Raw genomic sequence first — 9,361 nt, forward strand, 5'->3', positions numbered from 1 at the left:
CGTCTGATCATAGTGGAGGGACCGTGGCTCAGCCCAGTGGGTTTGGGAACCATCTGATCATATTGGAGGGATCGGAGCTCAGCCCAGTGGGTTGGGAACCATCTGATCATAGTGAAAGGATCGGGGCTCAGCCCACTTGGTTGGCGAACCGTCTGATCATAGTGGAGGGATTGGGGCTCAGCCCAGTGTGTTTGGGAACCATCTGATCATAGTGGAGGGATCGGGGCTCAGCCAGTATGTTTGGGAACCATCTGATCATATAGGAGTGACCGGGGCTCAGCCCAGTGGGTTTGGGAACCGTCTGACTATATTGGAGGGATTGGGGCTCAACCCAGTGGGTTTGGGAACCGTCTGATCATAGTGGAGGGCTCGGGGCTCAACCCAGTGGGTTTGGGAACCATCTGATCATATTGGAGGGATCGGGGCTCAGCCCAGTGGGTTTGGGAACTGTCTGATCATAGCGGAGGGATTGGGGTTCAACCCAGTGGGTTTGGGAACCGTCTGATCATATTGGAGGGATTGGGGCTCAACCTCCAGTGGGTTTGGGAACCGTCTGATCATATTGGAGGGATTGGGGCTCAGCCCAGGGGGTTTGGGAACCATCTGATCATAGTGGAGGGATTGGGGCTCAGCCCAGGGGGTTTGGGAACCATCTGATCATAGTGGAGGGATCGGGGCTCAGCCCACTGGGTTAGCGAACCGTCTGATCATATTGGAGGGATTGGGGCTCAGCCCAGTGTGTTTGGGAACCGTCTGATCATAGTGGAAGGATCGGGGCTCAGCCCTGTGGGTTTGGGTACCGTCTGATCATAGTGGAGGGACCGTGGCTCAGCCCAGTGGGTTTGGGAACCATCTGATCATATCGGAGGGACAAAGGCTCAGCCCAGTGGGTTTGGGAACCGTCTGATCATATTGGAGGGATTGGGGCTCAACCCAGTGGGTTTGGGAACCGTCTGATCATATTGGAGGGATTGGGGCTCAGCCCAGGGGGTTTGGGAGCCATCTGATCATAGTGGAGGGATCGGGGCTCAACCCAGTGGGTTTGGGAACCAACTGATCATATTGGAGGGATCGGAGCTCAGCCCAGTGGGTTGGGAACCATCTGATCATAGTGAAAGGATCGGGGCTCAGCCCACTTGGTTGGCGAACCGTCTGATCATAGTGGAGGGATTGGGGCTCAGCCCAGTGTGTTTGGGAACTGTCTGATCATAGTGGAGTGACCGGGGCTCAGCCCAGTATGTTTGGGAACCATCTGATCATAGTGGAGGGATCGGGGCTCAACCCAGTGGGTTTGGGAACCATCTGATCATAGTGGAGGGATCGGGGCTCAACCCAGTGGGTTTGGGAACCGTCTGATCATAGTGGAGGGATTGGGGCTCAACCCAGTGGTTTTGGGAACCGTCTGATCATATTGGAGGGATTGGGGCTCAACCTCCAGTGGGTTTGGGTACCGTCTGATCATAGTGGAGGGACCGTGGCTCAGCCCAGTGGGTTTGGGAACCATCTGATCATATTGGAGGGATCGGAGCTCAGCCCAGTGGGTTGGGAACCATCTGATCATAGTGAAAGGATCGGGGCTCAGCCCACTTGGTTGGCGAACCGTCTGATCATAGTGGAGGGATTGGGGCTCAGCCCAGTGTGTTTGGGAACTGTCTGATCATAGTGGAGGGACCGGGGCTCTGCCCAGTATGTTTGGGAACCATCTGATCATAGTGGAGGGATCGGGGCTCAACCCAGTGGGTTTGGGAACCATCTGATCATATTGGAGGGATTGGGGCTCAGCCCAGGGGGTTTGGGAGCCATCTGATCATAGTGGAGGGATCGGGGCTCAACCCAGTATGTTTGGGAACCATCTGATCATACTGGAGGTATCGGGGCTCAGCCCAGTTGGTTTGGAAACCATCTAATCATAGTGGAGGGACCGGGGCTCAGCCCAGTGGGTTTGGGAACCGTCTGATCATAGTGGAGGGACCGGGGCTCAGCCCAGTCGGTTTGGGAACCGTCTTATCATAGTGGTTTCTACCAGGGCTATGCTTTAGTGCCCTACCATTCACGAGTCCACCCTGTTTCTCTCCCTCCCTCCCGCCCTCTCTCTCCCTCCCTCCCTCCCTCCCTCCTTCTCTCTCTCTCTCCCTCCCTCCCTCCTTCTCTCCGTCCTTCTCTCTCTCCCTTCCTCGCTCCCTCCTTCTCTCCCTCCCTCCCTCCTTCTCTCCGTCCTTCTCTCTCGCCATCCCTCCCTCCTTCTCTCCCTCCCTCCCTCCTTCTCTCCGTCCTTCTCTCCCTCCTTCCCTCTCTCCTTCCTTCACCCTCACTCTCTCCCTCTCTCCCTCTCTCCCTCCCAGTTTAGTAGTAGTAATGTGATCTGCTGGTGGATGAGAGACGAGGTGTTAGGAGTCTACCCTCTTCCTCCCGCCCTCTCTCTCCCTCCCTCCCTCCCTCCCGCCTTCTCTCTCTCTCTCTCCCTCCCTCCCTCCTTCTCTCCGTCCTCTCTCTCCCTTCCTCGCTCCCTCCTTCTCTCCCTCCCTCCCTCCTTCTCTCCGTCCTTCTCTCTCTCCATCCCTCCCTCCTTCTCTCCCTCCCTCCCTCCTTCTCTCCGTCCTTCTCTCCCTCCTTCCCTCTCTCCTTCCTTCACCCTCCCTCCCTCTCTCCCTCCCTCACTCCCTCCCTCTCTCCCTCTCTCCTTCCTTCACCCTCCCTCCCTCTCTCCCTCCCTCACTCCCTCCCTCCCAGTTTACTAGTAGTAATGTGATCTGCTGGTGGATGAGAGACGAGGTGTTAGGAGTCTACCCTCTCTCTCTCTCTCTCTCTCTCTCTCTCTCTCTCTCTCTCTCTCTCTCTCTCTCTCTCTCTCTCTCTCTCTCTCTCTCTCTCTCTCTCTCTCTCTCTCTCTCTCTCTCTCTCTCTCTCTCCCTCCCTCCCTCCCTCCCTCCCTCCCTCCCTCCCTCCCTCCCTCCCTCCCTCCCAGTTCAGTAGTAGTGATCTGCTGGTGTACGAGGTGTTATGAGTTGCTGTGGGCTGCAGCAGGCCACAGAGGAATCACCACCTTGGTGTTAAGTCCCTGAAAATATCCTGCTTTACCACAAACACGCTGCTCATATCAGTGGAGGCTACTGTTCACACACACACACACACACACACACACACACACACACACACACACACACACGCAGCTTTGACCCTGTATATAAACAACTCTGTCCCTAGGGCAAGGAAGGGGGCTTTGTGTGTGTGTGTGTGTGTCTGTGCGCAGTTGGTCACGCTCCGGCCCAGAATGCCCTTCACCAGGCCGCCGTCTTTCATCACCATCTCCACGACGACGGCGCTCTAAGTCACCGTGACAACGCATTCCAGCTGGAGACCTGACAGTTGCTGTCTCTTTCAAGCTCTGCCTCTCTCTTTCTCCCTGTCCTTTTCTCTCTCTTTCTCTCTCCAACCCTCTCTCCCATAAACACTGTCTATCTCTCTCCCATAAACACTGTCTATCTCTCTCCCATAAACACTGTCTATCTCTCTCCCATAAACACTGTCTATCTCTCTCCATGTCTATCTGTCTATCTCTCTCCCATAAACACTGTCTATCTCTCTCCATGTCTATCTGTCTATCTCTCTCCCATAAACACTGTCTATCTCTCTCCCTGTCTATCTGTCTATTTCTCTCCCATAAACACTGTCTATCTCTCTCCATGTCTATCTGTCTATCTCTCTACATGTCTATCTGTCTACATGTCTATCTCTCTACATGTCTATCTGTCTCTCTACATGTCTGTCTCTCTCCATGTCTATCTGTCTATCTCTCTACATGTCTATCTGTCTCTCTACATGTCTGTCTCTCTCCATGTCTATCTGTCTATCTCTCTACATGTCTATCTGTCCATCTCTCTACATGTCTGTCTGTCTATCTCTCTCCATGTCCATCTGTCTCTCTCTCTCCTTGTCCATCTGCCTGTCTGTCTGTCTCTCTACATGTCTGTCTGTCTGTCTGTCTGATATGCAGGTTTTAGTTCAACTGTAAAAAGGCCCAGTCTGATAGGCAGGTTTTAGTTCAACTGTAAAAAGGCCCAGTCTGATAGGCAGGTTTTAAATCAACTGTAAAAAGCACCAGTCAGATATGCAGGTTTTAAATCAACTGTAAAAAGCACCAGTCAGATATGCAGGTTTTAAATCAACTGTAAAAAGCACCAGTCAGATATGCAGGTTTTAAATCAACTGTAAAAAGCACCAGTCAGATATGCAGGTTTTAAATCAACTGTAAAAAGCACCAGTCAGATATGCAGGTTTTAAATCAACTGTAAAAAGCACCAGTCAGATATGCAGGTTTTAAATCAACTGTAAAAAGCACCAGTCAGATATGCAGGTTTTAAATCAACTGTAAAAAGCACCAGTCAGATATGCAGGTTTTAAATCAACTGTAAAAAGCACCAGTCAGATATGCAGGTTTTAAATCAACTGTAAAAAGCACCAGTCAGATATGCAGGTTTTAAATCAACTGTAAAAGGCCCCGTCTGAGGTCCTGAGTGCTCTGGAGCAGGTTTCCATCAAGGATCTCTCAGTACTTTACTCCGTTCATCTTTTATCTCTCTACAAGTCTATCTCTCTACAAGTCTATCTGTCCATCTCTCTACATGTCTGTCTGTCTATCTCTCTCCATGTACATCTGTCTCTCTCTCTCCTTGTCCATCTGCCTGTCTGTCTGTCTCTCTACATGTCTGTCTGTCTGTCTGTCTGATATGCAGGTTTTAGTTCAACTGTAAAAAGGCCCAGTCTGATAGGCAGGTTTTAGTTCAACTGTAAAAAGGCCCAGTCTGATAGGCAGGTTTTAGTTCAACTGTAAAAAGGCCCAGTCTGAGGTGCAGGTTTTAAATCAACTGTAAAAAGCACCAGTCAGATATGCAGGTTTTAAATTAACTGTAAAAGGCCCAGTCAGATATGCAGGTTTTAAATCAACTGTAAAAAGCACCAGTCAGATATGCAGGTTTTATATCAACTGTAAAAAGCACCAGTCAGATATGCAGGTTTTAAATCAACTGTAAAAAGCACCAGTCAGATATGCAGGTTTTAAATCAACTGTAAAAAGCACCAGTCAGATATGCAGGTTTTAAATCAACTGTAAAAAGCACCAGTCAGATATGCAGGTTTTAAATCAACTGTAAAAGGCCCCGTCTGAGGTCCTGAGTGCTCTGGAGCAGGTTTCCATCAAGGATCTCTCTGTACTTTACTCCGTTCATCTTTTCCTCCATCCTGACTAGTCTCCCAGTTCCCTGCCCGCTGAAAAACATCCCCACGGCATGATGCTGCCACCACCATGCTTCACTAGTCTCCCAGTCCCTGCCCGCTGAAAAACATCCCCACGGCATGATGCTGCCACCACCATGCTTCACTAGTCTCCCAGTCCCTGCCCGCTGAAAAACATCCCCACGGCATGATGCTGCCACCACCATGCTTCACTAGTCTCCCAGTCCCTGCCCGCTGAAAAACATCCCCACGGCATGATGCTGCCACCACCATGCTTCACTAGTCTCCCAGTCCCTGCCCGCTGAAAAACATCCCCACGGCATGATGCTGCCACCACCATGCTTCACTAGTCTCCCAGTCCCTGCCCGCTGAAAAACATCCCCACGGCATGATGCTGCCACCACCATGCTTCACTAGTCTCCCAGTCCCTGCCCGCTGAAAAACATCCCCACGGCATGATGCTACCACCACCATGCTTCACTAGTCTCCCAGTCCCTGCCCGCTGAAAAACATCCCCACGGCATGATGCTGATTTGGAAAGGCACACACACACCTGTCTATATAAAGGTCCCACAGTTGACAGTGCGTGTCAGAGCAAAATAAAACAAGCCATGAGGTCGAAGGAATTGTCCGTAGAGCTCCGAGACAGGATTGTGTCGAGGCACAGATCTGGGGAATGGCACCAAAACATCAAGATGAAGAAACATCTGAAGGAAGATCATTGGAAACAGGAAGCACCTGAGATCAATTTGGAGTCTCATAGCCAAGGGTCTGAATACTTACATAAATAAGGTATTTCTGTTTTTTTATTTATTTAATAAATTAGCAAAAAAGATCTAAAAACCTGTTTTTGCTTTGTCATTATGGGGGGATTTTATGTAGATTGCTTAGGGGAAAATTATTTAATCTGTTTTAGAACAAGGCTGTAACGTAACAAAATGTGTAAAAAGTCAAGGGGTCTGAATACTTTCCGAATGCACTGTGTAGTAATCTGATCTAATTAACATATCACTGTGTAGTAATCTGATCTAATTAACATATCACTGTGTAGTAATCTGATCTAATTAACATATCACTGTGTAGTAATCTGATCTAATTAACATATCACTGTGTAGTAATCTGATCTAATTAACATATCACTGTGTAGTAATCTGATCTAATTAACATATCACTGTGTAGTAATCTGATCTAATTAACATATCACTGTGTAGTAATCTGATCTAATTAACATATCACTGTGTAGTAATCTGATCTAATTAACATATTCTGATCTATTTATTGGTGTGGGCTAATGGGGATCCCCTGGAAGACTGTCTCCATTGGTGTGGGCTAATGGGGATCCCCTGGAAGACTGTCTCCATTGGTGTGGGCTAATGGGGATCCCCAGAAAGACTAGCTGTCTCCATTGGTGTGGGCTAATGGGGATCCCCAGTAAGACTAGCTGTCTCCACTGGTGTTGGCTAAAGGGGATCCCCAGAAAGACCAGCTGTCTCCATTGGTGTGGGCTAATGGGGATCCCCAGTAAGACTAGCTGTCTCCACTGGTGTTGGCTAATGGGGATCCCCAGAAAGACTAGCTGTCTCCATTGGTGTTGGCTAAAGGGGATCCCCAGAAAGACTAGCTGTCTCCATTGGTGTGGGCTAATGGGGATCCCCAGAAAGACTAGCTGTCTCCATTGGTGTTGGCTAATGGGGATCCCCAGAAAGACTAGCTGTCTCCATTGGTGTTGGCTAAAGGGGATCCCCAGAAAGACTAGCTGTCTCCATTGGTGTTGGCTAATGGGGATCCCCAGAAAGACTAGCTGTCTCCATTGGTGTTGGCTAATGAGGATCCCCAGAAAGACTAGCTGTCTCGATTGGTGTGGGCTAATGGGGATCCCCTGGAAGACTAGCTGTCTCCATTGGTGTGGGCTAAAGTGGATCCCCTGGAAGACTAGCTGTCTCCATTGGTGTGGGCTAATGGGGATCCCCAGTAAGACTAGCTGTCTCCATTGGTGTGGGCTAATGGGGATCCCCAGAAAGACTAGCTGTCTCCACTGGTGTTGGCTAAAGGGGATCCCCTGGAAGACTAGCTGTCTCCATTGGTGTTGGCTAAAGGGGATCCCCAGAAAGACTAGCTGTCTCCACTGGTGTTGGCTAAAGGGGATCCCCTGGAAGACTAGCTGTCTCCATTGGTGTGGGCTAATGGGGATCCCCAGTAAGACTAGCTGTCTCCATTGGTGTGGGCTAATGGGGATCCCCAGAAAGACCAGCTGTCTCCATTGGTGTGGGCTAATGGGGATCCCCAGAAAGACCAGCTGTCTCCATTGGTGTTGGCTAATGGGGATCCCCAGAAAGACTAGCTGTCTCCATTGGTGTGGGCTAATGGGGATCCCCAGAAAGACCAGCTGTCTCCATTGGTGTGGGCTAATGGGGATCCACAGGAAGACTAGCTGTCTCCATTGGTGTTGGCTAATGGGGATCCCCAGAAAGACTAGCTGTCTCCATTGGTGTGGGCTAATGGGGATCCCCAGAAAGACTAGCTGTCTCCATTGGTGTGGGCTAATGGGGATCCACAGGAAGACTAGCTGTCTCCATTGGTGTTGGCTAATGGGGATCCCCAGAAAGACTAGCTGTCTCCATTGGTGTAGGCTAATGGGGATCCCCAGAAAGACTAGCTGTCTCCATTGGTGTTGGCTAATGGGGATCCCCAGAAAGACTAGCTGTCTCCATTGGTGTTGGCTAATGGGGATCCCCTGGAAGACTAGCTGTCTCCATTGGTGTGGGCTAATGGGGATCCCCAGAAAGACTAGCTGTCTCCATTGGTGTTGGCTAATGGGGATCCCCAGAAAGACTAGCTGTCTCCATTGGTGTTGGCTAATGAGGATCCCCAGAAAGACTAGCTGTCTCCATTGGTGTTGGCTAATGAGGATCCCCAGAAAGACTAGCTGTCTCCATTGGTGTTGGCTAATGGGGATCCCCTGGAAGACTGTTACCATTGGTGTGGGCTAATGAGGATCCTAATCAATCAAATCAAACAATTGAGCATATTTTGTGTTTTGGGAACTTATCGCTTGGAAAGATCTTAGAAAGGCTGTTCTGTGGTGTTTTGGGAACTTATCTCTTGTAAAGATCTTAGAAAGGCTGTTCTGTGGTGTTTTGGGAACTTATCTCTTGTAATGATCTTACATTCTTGCAATATTGAAGATAAGTTTTGTGCTCCCAGATATAAACATTATCTGACTGTCAGCAGAAGTGGACAGTGGTTGTCTGTTCGGAACCTATTTCTTGTCACATCCCCTACAATGTTCCCACAACCTAATATAAACGTTCTGGTACCTTTTAAAGAACAGACAAAATGTTGATCTAGGAACGTTCTTGTAAACATCAGGTGAATGTTTAGTTGTACTCTAAAATAAACATTGTAGAATCATCTGCACGACTGGACAGGTTTTGTGTTTTGTGAACTTCTAATCTAATGAAATATTCTGGGAACCTTTAAAGAACATACGAAATGTGTTTTAAGGAACGTTCTTGCAAACATCAGGTGAATGTTTTGTTGTACCTTAAAATAAACAAAGTAGAATAATCCCCACAAGCGGACAGTCTGTTTGTTGTGGGAACATATCTTTTGTGATGTCCCCACAATGTTCCCACCCGACTGTCCCCACAACCTAAAGAAACATTCTGGGAACTTTTAAATTACATATTAAATGTGTTTTAAGGAAGGTTCTGGTAACGTCAGGCGAATGTTTTTAAAAAAAACATTCTATAATCATCAATACGACTGGACAGATGTTTTGTGTTTATGAGAACATTTGCCGCGACCGAGCGAATGTTCTGGGAACTTCCACAAGGACTCATTTTTGGTTTGCTGGGATTACTCTATAATGTCCATCTTCTCCCTCAACCCAAGGACTGATATGTTAGCCATTAACTGTGAATTACATCATGTTAAATCATAGATATCCTACATGTTGAAGTTTTAGTGTACATATCTATTCTCAATCCACTCATACTAAAGCTCTCTTTCCGTCACAAGTCTTTATGAAAACACACAGGTCTCTTCTGCCATCTGGTGGTTCAACTGAGAATTGCAGATAGAACACACCCAACAAGCCCACGCTGCTCAAACACCACAGGCTGAGACG

Source organism: Oncorhynchus mykiss, unplaced genomic scaffold, assembly GCF_013265735.2.
Source record: "Oncorhynchus mykiss isolate Arlee unplaced genomic scaffold, USDA_OmykA_1.1 un_scaffold_259, whole genome shotgun sequence".
Taxonomy (NCBI): domain Eukaryota; kingdom Metazoa; phylum Chordata; class Actinopteri; order Salmoniformes; family Salmonidae; genus Oncorhynchus; species Oncorhynchus mykiss.